The sequence below is a fragment of the Pempheris klunzingeri genome, chromosome 4, assembly GCF_042242105.1.
Source record: "Pempheris klunzingeri isolate RE-2024b chromosome 4, fPemKlu1.hap1, whole genome shotgun sequence".
Classification (NCBI taxonomy): domain Eukaryota; kingdom Metazoa; phylum Chordata; class Actinopteri; order Acropomatiformes; family Pempheridae; genus Pempheris; species Pempheris klunzingeri.
The window spans coordinates 2,644,228-2,663,374 of NC_092015.1; the positions used below are offsets into that span (position 1 = coordinate 2,644,228).

General features: G+C 47.0%; 17 non-coding genes and 1 pseudogene across 17 annotated transcripts; all 18 read right to left on the reverse strand.

The window, feature by feature from the left end:
* Positions 1 to 1,504: 1,504 nt before the first annotated feature.
* On the reverse strand, positions 1,505 to 1,695 carry LOC139200647 (U2 spliceosomal RNA). The gene has a single exon (XR_011584206.1). It is a non-coding gene; the product is annotated as a U2 spliceosomal RNA (small nuclear RNA).
* Positions 1,696 to 2,187: 492 nt separating this feature from the next.
* On the reverse strand, positions 2,188 to 2,378 carry LOC139200648 (U2 spliceosomal RNA). The gene has a single exon (XR_011584207.1). It is a non-coding gene; the product is annotated as a U2 spliceosomal RNA (small nuclear RNA).
* Positions 2,379 to 2,873: 495 nt separating this feature from the next.
* On the reverse strand, positions 2,874 to 3,064 carry LOC139200649 (U2 spliceosomal RNA). The gene has a single exon (XR_011584208.1). It is a non-coding gene; the product is annotated as a U2 spliceosomal RNA (small nuclear RNA).
* Positions 3,065 to 3,536: 472 nt separating this feature from the next.
* LOC139200650 (U2 spliceosomal RNA) lies at positions 3,537 to 3,727 on the reverse strand. Its single transcript, XR_011584209.1, has one exon. It is a non-coding gene; the product is annotated as a U2 spliceosomal RNA (small nuclear RNA).
* Positions 3,728 to 4,223: 496 nt separating this feature from the next.
* On the reverse strand, positions 4,224 to 4,414 carry LOC139200687 (U2 spliceosomal RNA). Its single transcript, XR_011584243.1, has one exon. It is a non-coding gene; the product is annotated as a U2 spliceosomal RNA (small nuclear RNA).
* Positions 4,415 to 4,906: 492 nt separating this feature from the next.
* Positions 4,907 to 5,097, reverse strand: LOC139200651 (U2 spliceosomal RNA). Its single transcript, XR_011584210.1, has one exon. It is a non-coding gene; the product is annotated as a U2 spliceosomal RNA (small nuclear RNA).
* A 473-nt stretch (positions 5,098 to 5,570) lies between these two features.
* On the reverse strand, positions 5,571 to 5,761 carry LOC139200652 (U2 spliceosomal RNA). Its single transcript, XR_011584211.1, has one exon. It is a non-coding gene; the product is annotated as a U2 spliceosomal RNA (small nuclear RNA).
* A 473-nt stretch (positions 5,762 to 6,234) lies between these two features.
* On the reverse strand, positions 6,235 to 6,406 carry LOC139200696 (U2 spliceosomal RNA; annotated as a pseudogene).
* A 6,249-nt stretch (positions 6,407 to 12,655) lies between these two features.
* LOC139200653 (U2 spliceosomal RNA) lies at positions 12,656 to 12,846 on the reverse strand. The gene has a single exon (XR_011584212.1). It is a non-coding gene; the product is annotated as a U2 spliceosomal RNA (small nuclear RNA).
* A 469-nt stretch (positions 12,847 to 13,315) lies between these two features.
* LOC139200654 (U2 spliceosomal RNA) lies at positions 13,316 to 13,506 on the reverse strand. The gene has a single exon (XR_011584213.1). It is a non-coding gene; the product is annotated as a U2 spliceosomal RNA (small nuclear RNA).
* A 469-nt stretch (positions 13,507 to 13,975) lies between these two features.
* On the reverse strand, positions 13,976 to 14,166 carry LOC139200655 (U2 spliceosomal RNA). Its single transcript, XR_011584214.1, has one exon. It is a non-coding gene; the product is annotated as a U2 spliceosomal RNA (small nuclear RNA).
* Positions 14,167 to 14,639: 473 nt separating this feature from the next.
* LOC139200657 (U2 spliceosomal RNA) lies at positions 14,640 to 14,830 on the reverse strand. Its single transcript, XR_011584216.1, has one exon. It is a non-coding gene; the product is annotated as a U2 spliceosomal RNA (small nuclear RNA).
* Positions 14,831 to 15,303: 473 nt separating this feature from the next.
* On the reverse strand, positions 15,304 to 15,494 carry LOC139200658 (U2 spliceosomal RNA). The gene has a single exon (XR_011584217.1). It is a non-coding gene; the product is annotated as a U2 spliceosomal RNA (small nuclear RNA).
* A 496-nt stretch (positions 15,495 to 15,990) lies between these two features.
* On the reverse strand, positions 15,991 to 16,181 carry LOC139200659 (U2 spliceosomal RNA). Its single transcript, XR_011584218.1, has one exon. It is a non-coding gene; the product is annotated as a U2 spliceosomal RNA (small nuclear RNA).
* Positions 16,182 to 16,650: 469 nt separating this feature from the next.
* LOC139200660 (U2 spliceosomal RNA) lies at positions 16,651 to 16,841 on the reverse strand. The gene has a single exon (XR_011584219.1). It is a non-coding gene; the product is annotated as a U2 spliceosomal RNA (small nuclear RNA).
* Positions 16,842 to 17,310: 469 nt separating this feature from the next.
* On the reverse strand, positions 17,311 to 17,501 carry LOC139200661 (U2 spliceosomal RNA). Its single transcript, XR_011584220.1, has one exon. It is a non-coding gene; the product is annotated as a U2 spliceosomal RNA (small nuclear RNA).
* Positions 17,502 to 17,970: 469 nt separating this feature from the next.
* On the reverse strand, positions 17,971 to 18,161 carry LOC139200662 (U2 spliceosomal RNA). The gene has a single exon (XR_011584221.1). It is a non-coding gene; the product is annotated as a U2 spliceosomal RNA (small nuclear RNA).
* Positions 18,162 to 18,657: 496 nt separating this feature from the next.
* On the reverse strand, positions 18,658 to 18,848 carry LOC139200663 (U2 spliceosomal RNA). The gene has a single exon (XR_011584222.1). It is a non-coding gene; the product is annotated as a U2 spliceosomal RNA (small nuclear RNA).
* Between the last annotated feature and the right edge of the window lie 299 nt (positions 18,849 to 19,147).

The following is a 19,147-nucleotide window of genomic DNA, read 5'->3' on the forward strand; positions in this document are numbered from 1 at the left end:
CTCGAAAGTGTGCCCAATTTCTCTACATTTGCCACAAATGATCTGCGTACACGCTTCTGCCAGGTGTCCAAGCTCGCCACACTTGCGGCACAGCTTGGGCTGACCCTGGTAATGGATATAGCCTCGGTTATTTCCCAGAACTATCATAGATGGTAGATGTTTCAGGCCCTGAAAGCCCTGAGGGTCCTGCCATTGTTGAATGGGGACCCTCCAGGCGCAGTTCCAAATACCATCTTCGTCTTTTACCTTGATAGCCTGGCCTTTAACCGTGCAGTATCTACCCAGCCATGACATAATGTCTTCAGCATTCACAGTTTCATTGAACATCCTGACAATGACCGTTTTTGAGGCATTGTCAGTCAGTTTCTCAACGGTGAAAGCGGAAAACTGGATTTTCACATTTTCGAAGCGTGTCCAAAAGTCCCGTAAAAGCAGAGCATTTCGAAAACTCACATCAAATCCTTTGTTAAAAGGTAGTGTCAAAATACAATTTAAATCTTCTGCATTGAAATTTAGAGTTCCTTGGATCAATTTTCGCGAGAAATCTAGTCTTGACATGTAGAAAAGTTTTCCATCTCTGATATTAAAACTGAAGCGGACACTGTGGTGCCTCCGCATGCCGGCATGGTTGGCCGACATGGTGGAGGCACCACAAGCTAAAACCTTAAAAGTCCTAAAAACCACTTAAAATGTATAAATAACGTACAAAAGGGTAAAACAAGAGATGCCGAGATAAAAGGTACTAAAAGTGACTCAACACAAAAAAATTGCGCTGGGTCTAAAAGGAGCAACTAAAAAACTTACCTTGTGGTGGTTTTTTTTTGCTGGATCAAAGTCAAAAGACCAGTGCCCTGGGCCAATGTATTCCTAGTTTGAAAGACTTGCAACAACAAATGAGTTGCAAGTGATCAAACTAGGAAAAAAGGAATATCCTCCCAGGTAATGGCAACAACCAATGCCACAACAGGCAGAGATTCTACCACTAACAGGAGGCGACCGCTGTCTAAGCCAAAAGGCCGAGAAGCGATAACACAAAGCTGTCGGGGGGAAAGCACCGGTTCTCCACACAGTTCCCATCCCTGAGGGTCCCACTGTCAGTGGGGCCTTCTGATTGGTCCAGAGTCTGCAGGACTATCGTTTGGAGGAATGATAAGAGGCTACAACCCCCTCCTGGTAACTTTGGGGCAAAAGATTTGGACTTTTCAATGACTTTCCACCACTGACTGCAGGTCTCCAGCCAGAAAAAGTGCCGTTAGACGGTGAAACAAAGCACAGACAACCTCACCAAAGCAGTGTGAGGATTGAAGGAGATAAAGGGATGTTTTCATGTCGTTGTCGCAACACAGTGACAGTGAACGCAGCACACTTGACTCCACAGCTGCATGAAGACACAAAAAAAAGTAAGCAGATCAATAACTATAGGCTCATAACTTGAGGAAGACTCAAGCACAAAGCAGGAGCTCCTTTACCACTTGATAACTTAGTTGACGTTGAACACACTGGTGTGGGGTGCACCGTTCCTGGAGGTGCTGCAATACCAGGTCGATGCGTGGAGTGGACGGAGCAAGCCCCTATTCCATCTCCCTGTTCCAAAAATCAATTTAATATATGGTCCCCGGGTAGGGGACGTATCAGATATTAAACTGATAAGAACAGATACTACACTTGATCTTAGCCAAAAGGCCGAGAAGCGATAACACAAAGCTGTCGGGGGGAAAGCACCGGTTCTCCACACAGTTCCCATCCCTGAGGGTCCCACTGTCAGTGGGGCCTTCTGATTGGTCCAGAGTCTGCAGGACTATCGTTTGGAGGAATGATAAGAGGCTACAACCCCCTCCTGGTAACTTTGGGGCAAAAGATTTGGACTTTTCAATGACTTTCCACCACTGACTGCAGGTCTCCAGCCAGAAAAAGTGTAGACGGTGAAACAAAGCACAGACAACCTCACCAAAGCAGTGTGAGGATTGAAGGAGATAAAGGGATGTTTTCATGTCGTTGTCGCAACACAGTGACAGTGAACGCAGCACACTTGACTCCACAGCTGCATGAAGACACAAAAAAAAGTCAGCAGATCAATAACTATAGGCTCATAACTTGAGGAAGACTCAAGCACAAAGCAGGAGCTCCTTTAAGAGAGCCCGCTCTTCTCTACCACTTGATAACTTAGTTGACGTTGAACACACTGGTGTGGGGTGCACCGTTCCTGGAGGTGCTGCAATACCAGGTCGATGCGTGGAGTGGACGGAGCAAGCCCCTATTCCATCTCCCTGTTCCAAAAATCAATTTAATATATGGTCCCCGGGTAGGGGACGTATCAGATATTAAACTGATAAGAACAGATACTACACTTGATCTTAGCCAAAAGGCCGAGAAGCGATAACACAAAGCTGTCGGGGGGAAAGCACCGGTTCTCCACACAGTTCCCATCCCTGAGGGTCCCACTGTCAGTGGGGCCTTCTGATTGGCCAGAGTCTGCAGGACAATCGTTTGGAGGAATGATAAGAGGCTACAACCCCCTCCTGGTAACTTTGGGGCAAAAGATTTGGACTTTTCAATGACTTTCCACCACTGACTGCAGGTCTCCAGCCAGAAAAAGTGCCGTTAGACGGTGAAACAAAGCACAGACAACCTCACCAAAGCAGTGTGAGGATTGAAGGAGATAAAGGGATGTTTTCATGTCGTTGTCGCAACACAGTGACAGTGAACGCAGCACACTTGACTCCACAGCTGCATGAAGACACAAAAAAAAGTCAGCAGATCAATAACTATAGGCTCATAACTTGAGGAAGACTCAAGCACAAAGCAGGAGCTCCTTTAAGAGAGCCCGCTCTTCTCTACCACTTGATAACTTAGTTGACGTTGAACACACTGGTGTGGGGTGCACCGTTCCTGGAGGTGCTGCAATACCAGGTCGATGCGTGGAGTGGACGGAGCAAGCCCCTATTCCATCTCCCTGTTCCAAAAATCAATTTAATATATGGTCCCCGGGTAGGGGACGTATCAGATATTAAACTGATAAGAACAGATACTACACTTGATCTTAGCCAAAAGGCCGAGAAGCGATAACACAAAGCTGTCGGGGGGAAAGCACCGGTTCTCCACACAGTTCCCATCACTGAGGGTCCCACTGTCAGTGGGGCCTTCTGATTGGTCCAGAGTCTGCAGGACTATCGTTTGGAGGAATGATAAGAGGCTACAACCCCCTCCTGGTAACTTTGGGGCAAAAGATTTGGACTTTTCAATGACTTTCCACCACTGACTGCTGGTCTCCAGCCAGAAAAAGTGTAGACGGTGAAACAAAGCACAGACAACCTCACCAAAGCAGTGTGAGGATTGAAGGAGATAAAGGGATGTTTTCATGTCGTTGTCGCAACACAGTGACAGTGAACGCAGCACACTTGACTCCACAGCTGCATGAAGACACAAAAAAAAGTCAGCAGATCAGTAACTATAGGCTCATAACTTGAGGAAGACTCAAGCACAAAGCAGGAGCTCCTTTACCACTTGATAACTTAGTTGACGTTGAACACACTGGTGTGGGGTGCACCGTTCCTGGAGGTGCTGCAATACCAGGTCGATGCGTGGAGTGGACGGAGCAAGCCCCTATTCCATCTCCCTGTTCCAAAAATCAATTTAATATATGGTCCCCGGGTAGGGGACGTATCAGATATTAAACTGATAAGAACAGATACTACACTTGATCTTAGCCAAAAGGCCGAGAAGCGATAACACAAAGCTGTCGGGGGGAAAGCACCGGTTCTCCACACAGTTCCCATCCCTGAGGGTCCCACTGTCAGTGGGGCCTTCTGATTGGTCCAGAGTCTGCAGGACTATCGTTTGGAGGAATGATAAGAGGCTACAACCCCCTGCTGGTAACTTTGGGGCAAAAGATTTGGACTTTTCAATGACTTTCCACCACTGACTGCAGGTCTCCAGCCAGAAAAAGTGCCGTTAGACGGTGAAACAAAGCACAGACAACCTCACCAAAGCAGTGTGAGGATTGAAGGAGATAAAGGGATGTTTTCATGTCGTTGTCGCAACACAGTGACAGTGAACGCAGCACACTTGACTCCACAGCTGCATGAAGACACAAAAAAAAGTCAGCAGATCAATAACTATAGGCTCATAACTTGAGGAAGACTCAAGCACAAAGCAGGAGCTCCTTTAAGAGAGCCCGCTCTTCTCTACCACTTGATAACTTAGTTGACGTTGAACACACTGGTGTGGGGTGCACCGTTCCTGGAGGTGCTGCAATACCAGGTCGATGCGTGAAGTGGACGGAGCAAGCCCCTATTCCATCTCCCTGTTCCAAAAATCAATTTAATATATGGTCCCCGGGTAGGGGACGTATCAGATATTAAACTGATAAGAACAGATACTACACTTGATCTTAGCCAAAAGGCCGAGAAGCGATAACACAAAGCTGTCGGGGGGAAAGCACCGGTTCTCCACACAGTTCCCATCACTGAGGGTCCCACTGTCAGTGGGGCCTTCTGATTGGCCAGAGTCTGCAGGACAATCGTTTGGAGGAATGATAAGAGGCTACAACCCCCTCCTGGTAACTTTGGGGCAAAAGATTTGGACTTTTCAATGACTTTCCACCACTGACTGCAGGTCTCCAGCCAGAAAAAGTGCCGTTAGACGGTGAAACAAAGCACAGACAACCTCACCAAAGCAGTGTGAGGATTGAAGGAGATAAAGGGATGTTTTCATGTCGTTGTCGCAACACAGTGACAGTGAACGCAGCACACTTGACTCCACAGCTGCATGAAGACACAAAAAAAAGTCAGCAGATCAATAACTATAGGCTCATAACTTGAGGAAGACTCAAGCACAAAGCAGGAGCTCCTTTAAGAGAGCCCGCTCTTCTCTACCACTTGATAACTTAGTTGACGTTGAACTGCGTGTGGGGTGCACCGTTCCTGGAGGTGCTGCAATACCAGGTCGATGCGTGGAGTGGACGGAGCAAGCCCCTATTCCATCTCCCTGTTCCAAAAATCAATTTAATATATGGTCCCCGGGTAGGGGACGTATCAGATATTAAACTGATAAGAACAGATACTACACTTGATCTTAGCCAAAAGGCCGAGAAGCGATAACACAAAGCTGTCGGGGGGAAAGCACCGGTTCTCCACACAGTTCCCATCACTGAGGGTCCCACTGTCAGTGGGGCCTTCTGATTGGTCCAGAGTCTGCAGGACTATCGTTTGGAGGAATGATAAGAGGCTACAACCCCCTCCTGGTAACTTTGGGGCAAAAGATTTGGACTTTTCAATGACTTTCCACCACTGACTGCAGGTCTCCAGCCAGAAAAAGTGCCGTTAGACGGTGAAACAAAGCACAGACAACCTCACCAAAGCAGTGTGAGGATTGAAGGAGATAAAGGGATGTTTTCATGTCGTTGTCGCAACACAGTGACAGTGAACGCAGCACACTTGACTCCACAGCTGCATGAAGACACAAAAAAAAGTCAGCAGATCAGTAACTATAGGCTCATAACTATAAGACTCAAGCACAAAGCAGGAGCTCCTTTACCACTTGATAACTTAGTTGACGTTGAACACACTGGTGTGGGGTGCACCGTTCCTGGAGGTGCTGCAATACCAGGTCGATGCGTGGAGTGGACGGAGCAAGCCCCTATTCCATCTCCCTGTTCCAAAAATCAATTTAATATATGGTCCCCGGGTAGGGGACGTATCAGATATTAAACTGATAAGAACAGATACTACACTTGATCTTAGCCAAAAGGCCGAGAAGCGATAACACAAAGCTGTCGGGGGGAAAGCACCGGTTCTCCACACAGTTCCCATCCCTGAGGGTCCCACTGTCAGTGGGGCCTTCTGATTGGTCCAGAGTCTGCAGGACTATCGTTTGGAGGAATGATAAGAGGCTACAACCCCCTCCTGGTAACTTTGGGGCAAAAGATTTGGACTTTTCAATGACTTTCCACCACTGACTGCAGGTCTCCAGCCAGAAAAAGTACCGTTAGACGGTGAAACAAAGCACAGACAACCTCACCAAAGCAGTGTGAGGATTGAAGGAGATAAAGGGATGTTTTCATGTCGTTGTCGCAACACAGTGACAGTGAACGCAGCACACTTGACTCCACAGCTGCATGAAGACACAAAAAAAAGTCAGCAGATCAGTAACTATAGGCTCATAACTATAAGACTCAAGCACAAAGCAGGAGCTCCTTTACCACTTGATAACTTAGTTGACGTTGAACACAGTGGTGTGGGGTGCACCGTTCCTGGAGGTGCTGCAATACCAGGTCGATGCGTGGAGTGGACGGAGCAAGCCCCTATTCCATCTCCCTGTTCCAAAAATCAATTTAATATATGGTCCCCGGGTAGGGGACGTATCAGATATTAAACTGATAAGAACAGATTTTTTCTTTCGAAAATGTTTATTGATACAGATGCACTTCATAGAAACTTTAAGAATAAGTTACACTTAAGACAGCGATGTGTAACCTGTACAACAATATCTAAAACAATAAATAAATATTGTTCCAAAAATTGATCACAGGTAAAAAACATGTAAAACATGACATTTCCAAAGTGTTTGGTATCAACTTTCTTAAAAACACTAACACTCTTAAAACCCTAAAATACAAATTAATTGACCGTTAAATAAATAATTATCTGTAAAAAAAAAAACACAGCAGTAAATTAAAAAACAGTGAAGATGTTACAGATAAAAACAGTCATCAGTTATGTGTACATCAAAGGTTTCAAAGAGTGTCCGTGTTAAAAGTCTTTAAAAAGGAGGTGCATTTGTTAAAAGGCTCTCTCTTGCTGTGCAGGAGCGCAGTGAGTCGCTACCAAGGGTAACTCATTCCGCTCCCCCAAACAGTAGGTCTCTCGGGAACCTGTGGAGGTGCTCAGAGGAGGTCCTCACCCTATCGCTCCTTCCCACCTGCCTCACCCGGAGAGCCAGGCCGCCGCTGCTTTGACCTTTTCCCGTGTAGCTCCAGCTCCTTCGTCCGAATGGGCACAGAGGCGATTCTTCTTTGTGGCTGTGTCCTAGGCCCGCCGCCTGCAGCACCGGCCGCATGGACCGTTGCTGCGGCCATCCGGATCACAGCCACGGGGGGGATCTGCATGTGCTTTCTTACCAGCAAATTTCTGGAGGTCCATATGGCGTCTTTGATGGCGGCTAGGGTGAGCCACTGCTTGGCAAAGTCTTTACGTTCCATGTTTGCTTGGCTCACCCCGTACAGCACCAGCTGTGCTGTGAGGACCTCCTTTGCTGGTAAGTACGGGAATTTTAAGGAGCTGGCCGTTGCCCACTGGTCGACAGCAGCGCTGCACTCCCAGAGCAGATGCCTCACCGACTCGGGCTCGCCACACCCGGGCCGGGGGCAGGTTGAGTGCGCTGACATGCCCCGGGAGTGCATGACGGACCTGACTGGGAGAACCTCATGAGCCACCATCCATGACAGGTCCCGGAGTCTGTTTGGGAGAGCGGGATGGTTGACGTTTCTCCAGACTGTGGACGGGTCGCCGAATGCCAGCCTGCGCACTGGACTCACTGGTTCCCGCTCCTGCACAACAGAGATCATAGAGCGGTGGTTTGTTAAAACATGCAAGTCCTCCTGTTCCAAGTTAAAATGTCTTAAAAACTTCTGGATAAAAGCAAAGGCTGGTGGCAGGTTAAAAGACACTGGTATTCTAAGATCACTGGGTAAAAGCTTTAATCGTCTCAGGTATGACCCCATCCAGAAGCGTGTCATGGCTGCAGTTTTGGGGTTTCCGGATGGGGCTGTGGCAGCAGTGATGTGGGTTGCTATATATCTGCATCCTAAAAACAGATAAAAGTCCGGGACTCCTTTTCCTCCTTTCTCTTTTGGTCTTTTCATCTGTTCTCTTTTGATTCGTTCCCACTTGGAGCCCCACAGGAAATAAAACATTTCTCGCTCCAGGTCTAAAAGCACTCTTCTGGGTGGGATAAAAACCGAGGTGAGGAGTAAAAGCAACGGTAAAATCACTGCTTTGATGATTAAAACCTTTCCTTCCATGGTCAGTCCTCTAAGTCCCCAGTAACCTAGTCTCTGCCTAACTTTCCCTACCACGTCTGGCCAGTTTGTAGTGCCTCCCCCCTCCCTATCAAATTTAATCCCCAATATTTTTTGTTCAGTCTGGGTCATGGTCAGGGGGAGTCCTGTCGTCTCAGTCGCTGTCCATGGTCCGTAAAGTTGGGCTTGGGTCTTGTCTCTATTTAATTTAGACCCAGAGGCCAGTCCGAACCAGTCAGTCAAGTCCAGCGTCCTGTTGACCGATAAAAGGTCAGTGCATAAAACGTTCACGTCGTCCATGTATAAAACACATTTAGTTGTAAGTCCCCCGCTCCCCGGAACTCCCACCCCATTGATCCGTTTGTCCCTTCTCAAGATTTGTGCCAAAGGTTCCACGCAGATGACATAGAGGAGGGCAGATAACGGACAACCCTGACGGACACCGCAGTTAATGTCCACTGCTTTTGTCAGATGCCCGTTAACAAGAAATTTGCTGGTGATACTTCGGTACAGCAAACCCACCCAAGCTATGAACCTGTCTGGGAACCCCACTTTTTGCAGTACTTGGAAAAGGTACTGGTGCGAGACCCGATCAAAGGCTTTCTCAAAATCTAAATTTAGGACTACTAGCCGAATGTTTCTGTCTCTCGCATAACAGATGGTGTCTCGGATCAGTACGAGGCTGTCGGTGATCTTCCTCCCCGGGATGGCACAGGCTTGATCCGGGTGGATCACCTCCCCTAAAAACAAAGACATACGTGAGGCTAAAAGTTTACTAAAAAGTTTACAGTCAAAATTTAAAAGCGTGATAGGTCTCCAGTTCTTCAAGTCAGTCTTGTCTTTGTGTTTGTGCAGGAGTGTCACTATCCCTACTCTAAAACTATCAGGAAGTCGGTCGAGTCCTTCAAAGTCAGTAAAAACCGCAAGCAGGTCAGGTGCTAAGATATCCCAAAAGGTTAAATAAAATTCCAGGGGAAGCCCGTCTTGTCCTGGGGACTTCCCTTTCTTAAAACTCAAAATACATTTATTTAACTCTAAAATGGTAAAATCTTGGGTTAAAAGCACGCTGTCTTTCACGGTTTTTTCAATAAAAAGCAAAACTTCTCGCATGGTATCCATTTCAATAGTTTTTTCTTTGTACAAGTCTTCATAAAAACGTTCGATGGTTGCTGTAATTTCCTCTGTTGTGTTTGCTGTGCATCCATTTTCTCTTGTCAGCTTGGAGATTGTCCCTCTTTTACTTATAATTTTCTTAAAAAAGTACCTTGTGCATTTCTCTCCTTCCTCTCGTTCTTGTTCTCGACTTCTTAAAATGATACCTTTACTTTTAATTTCTGCTAAAAAGGACATCTCTTTTTTGATTTGTTCTATTTCTTCATTAAAATCCATACCTTCCTGATTTAGTTTAAAATAGCGTTGTAGTCGCTTTTGCAGTCCCATCATGTGTCTGTTCTCCCTATTCTTCTTCCTCTTACCTGCCTGTCTAAAGAAAGTCTGGGTCTTTCCCTTCACCATTTCCCACCAGTGTGCACGTGTCTCGTAAAAGTCTTGAAGGGTCTGCCACTCGCAGTACTGCTCCCTATACTGACTGACTAACTCCGTATCTTCTAAAAGGGAGCAGTTGAGCTTCCACAGACCACTTCCTAAAGTCACACCCACGGGGAGTGAAAGGGTGCAGGACAGCATGAGGTGATCAGAAAAGAAGACAGGAGTCAATCTAGCATCGGTTGGCGGGCAATCCCTTGTTAAAACAAAATCTATGCGAGAGGCTCTGGTGCCATCACCACTGAACCAGGTGAAGCCCTCCTCTCTGGGATGCATGGTTTTAAAACAGTCCAGTAGTTTAAAATCCCTGCATATGCCCTGTAATAAAACCGATGTTTTGTCTACTCTAAAATCTTCCCCTGCACTCTTTCTGTCTTTCCTACTTAAAATACAGTTAAAATCGCCTCCTACAACTAATGGTACCCTACCTAACATGTGGGACTGCAAGTCTTCTAAAAGGTCATATCTGTCATTTTTGTCGTTAAAACCATAAATATTTAAGAGGTTAAGATCCTGTCCCATAAAAGTCAAATGTGCTAAAAGTGCCCTACCATCTCTCACCACAGTGCTGCCCTTCACCAGAACTTGGGGGTTTTTGATTAAAATGGCCACTCCATCATTTTTATTTTCGTTTGAGCCACTCCACATTGATGGATGTGGCCACATCTCCTCCCACTGTCTGTATTGATTAAAAAATGGTAGTCCACATTCTTGAATTAAAAACACATCTGACTTACAAGAATAAAGGAAGGATAAAACACTCTGGGCTCTAACTCTCGACTTCACACTCCTCACATTTATTGTCGAGAAGGTGAGTGTCATGAGTATGGTTAAAAACAACAGGTATGACATTTTAAAAGACTAAAAGGATTAACAAATTTAAAATGTCTTAAAAGGCAGTTATGTGATTTCTTGCGAATTGAGCTCTTCCTTCACTCCTACAGGTGAAGGGTGAAGGGGTTCAGCTCTATTCCCCCGTCGGACTCTGGGTGTTGGCCTCTGACGCAGGGTTGCATTGAGTTTTGAGTCCTTCGGGGTTGATTGCAGAGCTATTGTTAAAAAGGAGACCTCATTTGGGGAATCGGAGGGGAAGACTCTGGGCTCCTCCTCCACAGGTGAACTGTCTGAGTGGACCCCAGCTCTCCCCCTCTTCTCCAAGACTACTGGAGACTCGGAGGACAATTCCGACAGAGGCCTCTTGGCCTGCTGGGCATTGGGGAGGGGGGCATCATCGCTTTCATCTTGTGATTTGTCGACTTCATTTTCTGGGTTAGCTCCGCCTTCTGCCTGCATCGGCCCCTCCTCTTCCACGGAACTTTCCATTTCTGGGGCCGTTGCAGGCCCCTCCCCCACTCCCGCCTCACCTGACACCTGTTCTCCAGTCAGAGGATTTGGCGGGAGATTTGAATTTTCTGGCCCAGCCTCCTCAATTAGCTCTCCAACTGCCTCTTCTCTGCCATTTTCTGTTTTCCTTGCTGCTTTCAGTTTGTTGGCAAAAGACTTTGGGCAATCTCTGAAGAGGTGATTTGATTCTCCGCAAAGATTGCACTTTCTGCCATTGGTGCACTCCTCGAAAGTGTGCCCAATTTCTCTACATTTGCCACAAATGATCTGCGTACACGCTTCTGCCAGGTGTCCAAGCTCGCCACACTTGCGGCACAGCTTGGGCTGACCCTGGTAATGGATATAGCCTCGGTTATTTCCCAGAACTATCATAGATGGTAGATGTTTCAGGCCCTGAAAGCCCTGAGGGTCCTGCCATTGTTGAATGGGGACCCTCCAGGCGCAGTTCCAAATACCATCTTCGTCTTTTACCTTGATAGCCTGGCCTTTAACCGTGCAGTATCTACCCAGCCATGACATAATGTCTTCAGCATTCACAGTTTCATTGAACATCCTGACAATGACCGTTTTTGAGGCATTGTCAGTCAGTTTCTCAACGGTGAAAGCGGAAAACTGGATTTTCACATTTTCGAAGCGTGTCCAAAAGTCCCGTAAAAGCAGAGCATTTCGAAAACTCACATCAAATCCTTTGTTAAAAGGTAGTGTCAAAATACAATTTAAATCTTCTGCATTGAAATTTAGAGTTCCTTGGATCAATTTTCGCGAGAAATCTAGTCTTGACATGTAGAAAAGTTTTCCATCTCTGATATTAAAACTGAAGCGGACACTGTGGTGCCTCCGCATGCCGGCATGGTTGGCCGACATGGTGGAGGCACCACAAGCTAAAACCTTAAAAGTCCTAAAAACCACTTAAAATGTATAAATAACGTACAAAAGGGTAAAACAAGAGATGCCGAGATAAAAGGTACTAAAAGTGACTCAACACAAAAAAATTGCGCTGGGTCTAAAAGGAGCAACTAAAAAACTTACCTTGTGGTGGTTTTTTTTTGCTGGATCAAAGTCAAAAGACCAGTGCCCTGGGCCAATGTATTCCTAGTTTGAAAGACTTGCAACAACAAATGAGTTGCAAGTGATCAAACTAGGAAAAAAGGAATATCCTCCCAGGTAATGGCAACAACCAATGCCACAACAGGCAGAGATTCTACCACTAACAGGAGGCGACCGCTGTCTAAGCCAAAAGGCCGAGAAGCGATAACACAAAGCTGTCGGGGGGAAAGCACCGGTTCTCCACACAGTTCCCATCCCTGAGGGTCCCACTGTCAGTGGGGCCTTCTGATTGGTCCAGAGTCTGCAGGACTATCGTTTGGAGGAATGATAAGAGGCTACAACCCCCTCCTGGTAACTTTGGGGCAAAAGATTTGGACTTTTCAATGACTTTCCACCACTGACTGCAGGTCTCCAGCCAGAAAAAGTGCCGTTAGACGGTGAAACAAAGCACAGACAACCTCACCAAAGCAGTGTGAGGATTGAAGGAGATAAAGGGATGTTTTCATGTCGTTGTCGCAACACAGTGACAGTGAACGCAGCACACTTGACTCCACAGCTGCATGAAGACACAAAAAAAAGTAAGCAGATCAATAACTATAGGCTCATAACTTGAGGAAGACTCAAGCACAAAGCAGGAGCTCCTTTAAGAGAGCCCGCTCTTCTCTACCACTTGATAACTTAGTTGACGTTGAACACACTGGTGTGGGGTGCACCGTTCCTGGAGGTGCTGCAATACCAGGTCGATGCGTGGAGTGGACGGAGCAAGCCCCTATTCCATCTCCCTGTTCCAAAAATCAATTTAATATATGGTCCCCGGGTAGGGGACGTATCAGATATTAAACTGATAAGAACAGATACTACACTTGATCTTAGCCAAAAGGCCGAGAAGCGATAACACAAAGCTGTCGGGGGGAAAGCACCGGTTCTCCACACAGTTCCCATCACTGAGGGTCCCACTGTCAGTGGGGCCTTCTGATTGGTCCAGAGTCTGCAGGACTATCGTTTGGAGGAATGATAAGAGGCTACAACCCCCTCCTGGTAACTTTGGGGCAAAAGATTTGGACTTTTCAATGACTTTCCACCACTGACTGCTGGTCTCCAGCCAGAAAAAGTGTAGACGGTGAAACAAAGCACAGACAACCTCACCAAAGCAGTGTGAGGATTGAAGGAGATAAAGGGATGTTTTCATGTCGTTGTCGCAACACAGTGACAGTGAACGCAGCACACTTGACTCCACAGCTGCATGAAGACACAAAAAAAAGTCAGCAGATCAGTAACTATAGGCTCATAACTATAAGACTCAAGCACAAAGCAGGAGCTCCTTTACCACTTGATAACTTAGTTGACGTTGAACACACTGGTGTGGGGTGCACCGTTCCTGGAGGTGCTGCAATACCAGGTCGATGCGTGGAGTGGACGGAGCAAGCCCCTATTCCATCTCCCTGTTCCAAAAATCAATTTAATATATGGTCCCCGGGTAGGGGACGTATCAGATATTAAACTGATAAGAACAGATACTACACTTGATCTTAGCCAAAAGGCCGAGAAGCGATAACACAAAGCTGTCGGGGGGAAAGCACCGGTTCTCCACACAGTTCCCATCACTGAGGGTCCCACTGTCAGTGGGGCCTTCTGATTGGTCCAGAGTCTGCAGGACTATCGTTTGGAGGAATGATAAGAGGCTACAACCCCCTCCTGGTAACTTTGGGGCAAAAGATTTGGACTTTTCAATGACTTTCCACCACTGACTGCTGGTCTCCAGCCAGAAAAAGTGTAGACGGTGAAACAAAGCACAGACAACCTCACCAAAGCAGTGTGAGGATTGAAGGAGATAAAGGGATGTTTTCATGTCGTTGTCGCAACACAGTGACAGTGAACGCAGCACACTTGACTCCACAGCTGCATGAAGACACAAAAAAAAGTCAGCAGATCAGTAACTATAGGCTCATAACTATAAGACTCAAGCACAAAGCAGGAGCTCCTTTACCACTTGATAACTTAGTTGACGTTGAACACACTGGTGTGGGGTGCACCGTTCCTGGAGGTGCTGCAATACCAGGTCGATGCGTGGAGTGGACGGAGCAAGCCCCTATTCCATCTCCCTGTTCCAAAAATCAATTTAATATATGGTCCCCGGGTAGGGGACGTATCAGATATTAAACTGATAAGAACAGATACTACACTTGATCTTAGCCAAAAGGCCGAGAAGCGATAACACAAAGCTGTCGGGGGGAAAGCACCGGTTCTCCACACAGTTCCCATCACTGAGGGTCCCACTGTCAGTGGGGCCTTCTGATTGGTCCAGAGTCTGCAGGACTATCGTTTGGAGGAATGATAAGAGGCTACAACCCCCTCCTGGTAACTTTGGGGCAAAAGATTTGGACTTTTCAATGACTTTCCACCACTGACTGCAGGTCTCCAGCCAGAAAAAGTGCCGTTAGACGGTGAAACAAAGCACAGACAACCTCACCAAAGCAGTGTGAGGATTGAAGGAGATAAAGGGATGTTTTCATGTCGTTGTCGCAACACAGTGACAGTGAACGCAGCACACTTGACTCCACAGCTGCATGAAGACACAAAAAAAAGTCAGCAGATCAGTAACTATAGGCTCATAACTATAAGACTCAAGCACAAAGCAGGAGCTCCTTTACCACTTGATAACTTAGTTGACGTTGAACACACTGGTGTGGGGTGCACCGTTCCTGGAGGTGCTGCAATACCAGGTCGATGCGTGGAGTGGACGGAGCAAGCCCCTATTCCATCTCCCTGTTCCAAAAATCAATTTAATATATGGTCCCCGGGTAGGGGACGTATCAGATATTAAACTGATAAGAACAGATACTACACTTGATCTTAGCCAAAAGGCCGAGAAGCGATAACACAAAGCTGTCGGGGGGAAAGCACCGGTTCTCCACACAGTTCCCATCCCTGAGGGTCCCACTGTCAGTGGGGCCTTCTGATTGGTCCAGAGTCTGCAGGACTATCGTTTGGAGGAATGATAAGAGGCTACAACCCCCTCCTGGTAACTTTGGGGCAAAAGATTTGGACTTTTCAATGACTTTCCACCACTGACTGCAGGTCTCCAGCCAGAAAAAGTGCCGTTAGACGGTGAAACAAAGCACAGACAACCTCACCAAAGCAGTGTGAGGATTGAAGGAGATAAAGGGATGTTTTCATGTCGTTGTCGCAACACAGTGACAGTGAACGCAGCACACTTGACTCCACAGCTGCATGAAGACACAAAAAAAAGTCAGCAGATCAGTAACTATAGGCTCATAACTATAAGACTCAAGCACAAAGCAGGAGCTCCTTTACCACTTGATAACTTAGTTGACGTTGAACACAGTGGTGTGGGGTGCACCGTTCCTGGAGGTGCTGCAATACCAGGTCGATGCGTGGAGTGGACGGAGCAAGCCCCTATTCCATCTCCCTGTTCCAAAAATCAATTTAATATATGGTCCCCGGGTAGGGGACGTATCAGATATTAAACTGATAAGAACAGATACTACACTTGATCTTAGCCAAAAGGCCGAGAAGCGATAACACAAAGCTGTCGGGGGGAAAGCACCGGTTCTCCACACAGTTCCCATCCCTGAGGGTCCCACTGTCAGTGGGGCCTTCTGATTGGTCCAGAGTCTGCAGGACTATCGTTTGGAGGAATGATAAGAGGCTACAACCCCCTCCTGGTAACTTTGGGGCAAAAGATTTGGACTTTTCAATGACTTTCCACCACTGACTGCAGGTCTCCAGCCAGAAAAAGTGCCGTTAGACGGTGAAACAAAGCACAGACAACCTCACCAAAGCAGTGTGAGGATTGAAGGAGATAAAGGGATGTTTTCATGTCGTTGTCGCAACACAGTGACAGTGAACGCAGCACACTTGACTCCACAGCTGCATGAAGACACAAAAAAAAGTCAGCAGATCAATAACTATAGGCTCATAACTTGAGGAAGACTCAAGCACAAAGCAGGAGCTCCTTTAAGAGAGCCCGCTCTTCTCTACCACTTGATAACTTAGTTGACGTTGAACACACTGGTGTGGGGTGCACCGTTCCTGGAGGTGCTGCAATACCAGGTCGATGCGTGGAGTGGACGGAGCAAGCCCCTATTCCATCTCCCTGTTCCAAAAATCAATTTAATATATGGTCCCCGGGTAGGGGACGTATCAGATATTAAACTGATAAGAACAGATACTACACTTGATCTTAGCCAAAAGGCCGAGAAGCGATAACACAAAGCTGTCGGGGGGAAAGCACCGGTTCTCCACACAGTTCCCATCACTGAGGGTCCCACTGTCAGTGGGGCCTTCTGATTGGTCCAGAGTCTGCAGGACTATCGTTTGGAGGAATGATAAGAGGCTACAACCCCCTCCTGGTAACTTTGGGGCAAAAGATTTGGACTTTTCAATGACTTTCCACCACTGACTGCTGGTCTCCAGCCAGAAAAAGTGTAGACGGTGAAACAAAGCACAGACAACCTCACCAAAGCAGTGTGAGGATTGAAGGAGATAAAGGGATGTTTTCATGTCGTTGTCGCAACACAGTGACAGTGAACGCAGCACACTTGACTCCACAGCTGCATGAAGACACAAAAAAAAGTCAGCAGATCAGTAACTATAGGCTCATAACTATAAGACTCAAGCACAAAGCAGGAGCTCCTTTACCACTTGATAACTTAGTTGACGTTGAACACACTGGTGTGGGGTGCACCGTTCCTGGAGGTGCTGCAATACCAGGTCGATGCGTGGAGTGGACGGAGCAAGCCCCTATTCCATCTCCCTGTTCCAAAAATCAATTTAATATATGGTCCCCGGGTAGGGGACGTATCAGATATTAAACTGATAAGAACAGATACTACACTTGATCTTAGCCAAAAGGCCGAGAAGCGATAACACAAAGCTGTCGGGGGGAAAGCACCGGTTCTCCACACAGTTCCCATCACTGAGGGTCCCACTGTCAGTGGGGCCTTCTGATTGGTCCAGAGTCTGCAGGACTATCGTTTGGAGGAATGATAAGAGGCTACAACCCCCTCCTGGTAACTTTGGGGCAAAAGATTTGGACTTTTCAATGACTTTCCACCACTGACTGCTGGTCTCCAGCCAGAAAAAGTGTAGACGGTGAAACAAAGCACAGACAACCTCACCAAAGCAGTGTGAGGATTGAAGGAGATAAAGGGATGTTTTCATGTCGTTGTCGCAACACAGTGACAGTGAACGCAGCACACTTGACTCCACAGCTGCATGAAGACACAAAGAAAAGTCAGCAGATCAGTACCTATAGGCTCATAACTATAAGACTCAAGCACAAAGCAGGAGCTCCTTTACCACTTGATAACTTAGTTGACGTTGAACACAGTGGTGTGGGGTGCACCGTTCCTGGAGGTGCTGCAATACCAGGTCGATGCGTGGAGTGGACGGAGCAAGCCCCTATTCCATCTCCCTGTTCCAAAAATCAATTTAATATATGGTCCCCGGGTAGGGGACGTATCAGATATTAAACTGATAAGAACAGATACTACACTTGATCTTAGCCAAAAGGCCGAGAAGCGATAACACAAAGCTGTCGGGGGGAAAGCACCGGTTCTCCACACAGTTCCCATCACTGAGGGTCCCACTGTCAGTGGGGCCTTCTGATTGGTCCAGAGTCTGCAGGACTATCGTTTGGAGGAATGATAAGAGGCTACAACCCCCTCCTGGTAACTTTGGGGCAAAAGATTTGGACTTTTCAATGACTTTCCACCACTGACTGCTGGTCTCCAGCCAGAAAAAGTGTAGACGGTGAAACAAAGCACAGACAACCTCACCAAAGCAGTGTGAGGATTGAAGGAGATAAAGGGATGTTTTCATGTCGTTGTCGCAACACAGTGACAGTGAACGCAGCACACTTGACTCCACAGCTGCATGAAGACACAAAAAAAAGTCAGCAGATCAGTAACTATAGGCTCATAACTATAAGACTCAAGCACAAAGCAGGAGCTCCTTTACCACTTGATAACTTAGTTGACGTTGAACACAGTGGTGTGGGGTGCACCGTTCCTGGAGGTGCTGCAATACCAGGTCGATGCGTGGAGTGGACGGAGCAAGCCCCTATTCCATCTCCCTGTTCCAAAAATCAATTTAATATATGGTCCCCGGGTAGGGGACGTATCAGATATTAAACTGATAAGAACAGATACTACACTTGATCTTAGCCAAAAGGCCGAGAAGCGATAACACAAAGCTGTCGGGGGGAAAGCACCGGTTCTCCACACAGTTCCCATCCCTGAGGGTCCCACTGTCAGTGGGGCCTTCTGATTGGTCCAGAGTCTGCAGGACTATCGTTTGGAGGAATGATAAGAGGCTACAACCCCCTCCTGGTAACTTTGGGGCAAAAGATTTGGACTTTTCAATGACTTTCCACCACTGACTGCAGGTCTCCAGCCAGAAAAAGTGCCGTTAGACGGTGAAACAAAGCACAGACAACCTCACCAAAGCAGTGTGAGGATTGAAGGAGATAAAGGGATGTTTTCATGTCGTTGTCGCAACACAGTGACAGTGAACGCAGCACACTTGACTCCACAGCTGCATGAAGACACAAAAAAAAGTCAGCAGATCAATAACTATAGGCTCATAACTTGAGGAAGACTCAAGCACAAAGCAGGAGCTCCTTTAAGAGAGCCCGCTCTTCTCTACCACTTGATAACTTAGTTGACGTTGAACACACTGGTGTGGGGTGCACCGTTCCTGGAGGTGCTGCAATACCAGGTCGATGCGTGGAGTGGACGGAGCAAGCCCCTATTCCATCTCCCTGTTCCAAAAATCAATTTAATATATGGTCCCCGGGTAGGGGACGTATCAGATATTAAACTGATAAGAACAGATACTACACTTGATCTTAGCCAAAAGGCCGAGAAGCGATAACACAAAGCTGTCGGGGGGAAAGCACCGGTTCTCCACACAGTTCCCATCACTGAGGGTCCCACTGTCAGTGGGGCCTTCTGATTGGTCCAGAGTCTGCAGGACTATCGTTTGGAGGAATGATAAGAGGCTACAACCCCCTCCTGGTAACTTTGGGGCAAAAGATTTGGACTTTTCAATGACTTTCCACCACTGACTGCTGGTCTCCAGCCAGAAAAAGTGTAGACGGTGAAACAAAGCACAGACAACCTCACCAAAGCAGTGTGAGGATTGAAGGAGATAAAGGGATGTTTTCATGTC